Here is a 2,500-nt window from a genome sequence, read left to right as displayed (position 1 = left end):
ATCTTGAGAATCTGGCCAGTTGGAGCTACACGATTTTTTCTAAGTGTGTTATTTATATTTCTAGTGACAAATCAACTGCCTGTCTTCATTATTAAAGGGAGAAACAGTCCTGAAATTCCTCCTCCTTGAAACTACACTGGTTTCCAAAGATGTTTATGTAGTGTTAGTGACAAATTAATGGGTTTTCTACATTACTAAAGAGAGAAGCAGACTTGAAAATTCGGCTATAATTGAAACTACACAGGTTTTTAAAAGTGTTTTTATGGTTTTAGTGACAAACGAACTGCCTTTTTTGCATGATTACAGGAAGAAACAGAAGTTACACGGGCTTTTAAGGGTGTTTTTATAGTTCTAATGACAAATTAACTATTTTTCTACTTTATCAAAAGGAGAAACAGTCTTGAGAATCCGCCCAGTCATCTCTGTGGCCTCTGGAAACAGTCGTGATGAGAGAGCAAAACGTTTCTAAATACAACCCTCTATTCTGAAACACCACTTCCGCCACCTTCAATACAATCAAGAAAACTTTAGCTTAAGTTACATTTTTGGGGATTTTTTTTTTTTTTTTTTTGTGGTTCGAGTGACAGGTTAACGAGATTTCTACAATACAAGCAAGGGGAACACTCATTTGAACTCGGTTAGTCATCTCTGTGGCCTTGGACAACATTCATGGTGGAAAAATTAAAGGTTTCAGAACATGGAGTGAAGAATGGCAAAGAAATCGTGGTTATGGAGTGGTTTCAGGACGTAGTTGCCAGAAGAGATGTCTGCTGGGTGAGGTGAGGACCAGAAAAAGTGTCATTGGAGTGCCGTTCAGTAGTTTTTTTTTTTTTTTTTTCGATGTACTAAGATGACTGGCAAAGAGCAACAAAATTATGAAAGGCAAAAAAAGCTCCACTTAATGCCATTGTAGTGCTAGTAAGCGGTGACCAGAGTGCCGGTGGAGATTGTTCAGTAGATACGGATAAGAGAGAGAGTGCCATTTTAGTGCCATTTCGCAGGTGAGACCAGGTGCGGTGCGTATATAGTGATATGTGGGCTGAGAGTGTGGCCAGTATTGAGAAACACTCTGCTCTCCTACCACGGCTATCTCCAAAGGCCACAGAGAAGAACAGCTGGGTTGCTAAGATTGCTTTTCCTGTTGATAATGTAGAAAATCTTGTTAATCTATCACTAGAATCTTAAAAAAATAAATCATGAAAAACTAATGTCACTTCAACTACAGCCTTTTTAACATGAAGGTGTGGCGCGGAAGTGTTTGTGAGTATGGTAGGTTATGATGAGGGGGAGGAGGGATGGGGGAGTGTCATTTAGCAGGAGGCAGATAACACGACATGAACCTGTTCACTCACGTCGTCAACTGTATCACACGCCAGTTAAGGCTAATAAAGGAGTTACTGCTTAAATATTCATACAACACGAGTATGCATATCTTATTCATTACCGCCAACTGATGGATGATGAAATTTAGGAAGAAATGTGGAGCTAAGTTATTTGATTGAATTATGGTAAAGGTGAGAGAATACGTACACACACACACACACACACACACACACACACACACACACACACACACACACACACACAGAGATACATAGATAGATAGATAGATAGACACACACACACACACACACACACACACACACACACACACACACACACACACACACACACACACACACACATATATATATATATATATATATATATATATATATATATATATATATATATTAGAGATGTATCGGATATCCGCATCCGCATTCGCATCCGCGGAACATCCGCATATTCTTTCACATCCGCATCCGCATCCGCATCCGCAGTTGTGATAAACTGAACATCCGCATCCGCATCCGCATCCGCATTTGTGATGTAATATACATCCGCATCCGCATCCGCATCCGCATTCAACAGAGGATGTGTGGATGCGGATGTGTGTTGTGTATTGCACAACCTATATATTATAGAGTAATATACTCGTAATATAGAGTATAGACACGCAGTTACAGATACAGACCAGCAGAGTACTGCCTGCTGCTTACAGACTTAGAGTTCAGACAGAGGTTAGAAATGTGTAGTAAATTTAGTGATGTGCGTCTAATGAATTAATTATCTAGTAAAACTAAAGCAAATAATATCACGGATTCATTTCCTTTCAAACTTACACAACGTAATGTGTCTAGAATTTAGGGGAAGGTCAGGAGGAGGGGGCGAATTTTACTTAGTGACTATGAAGTACAAACATAGTAAATAAACTGCAAACTGTGAATGGTGGAATGTTAGATACTTAGTAACACAGATGAGTGAGTCACTGTGTGTGTGTGTGTGTGTTTGTGTGTGTGAGGAGGATGAAAGGTGTAAATAAACTTCTCCTGTCTGCATGGTCTGACGTTGAAACAGGCTTTTTTCGGGAGGGGAGGGTGCTCCTCATATATATATATATATACAGAGAGAGAGAGAGAGAGAGAGAGAGAGAGAGAGAGAGAGAGAGATGATGATG

At 39.6% G+C, this 2,500-nt stretch overlaps 1 protein-coding gene across 2 annotated transcripts in view; it reads right to left on the bottom strand.

Annotated features, from left to right (window-relative positions):
- LOC123512698 (alpha-(1,3)-fucosyltransferase 7-like) overlaps positions 1–2,500 on the bottom strand; it is a 22,495-nt gene that overhangs the window by 18,698 nt on the left and 1,297 nt on the right. The gene's annotated exons all lie outside the window — the stretch shown is intronic.

This window comes from Portunus trituberculatus, chromosome 34 (assembly GCF_017591435.1).
Source record: "Portunus trituberculatus isolate SZX2019 chromosome 34, ASM1759143v1, whole genome shotgun sequence".
Lineage (NCBI taxonomy): Eukaryota > Metazoa > Arthropoda > Malacostraca > Decapoda > Portunidae > Portunus > Portunus trituberculatus.
The sequence above is the reverse complement of the archived record's forward strand: the minus strand, read 5'-3'. Positions and strand labels throughout refer to the sequence as shown.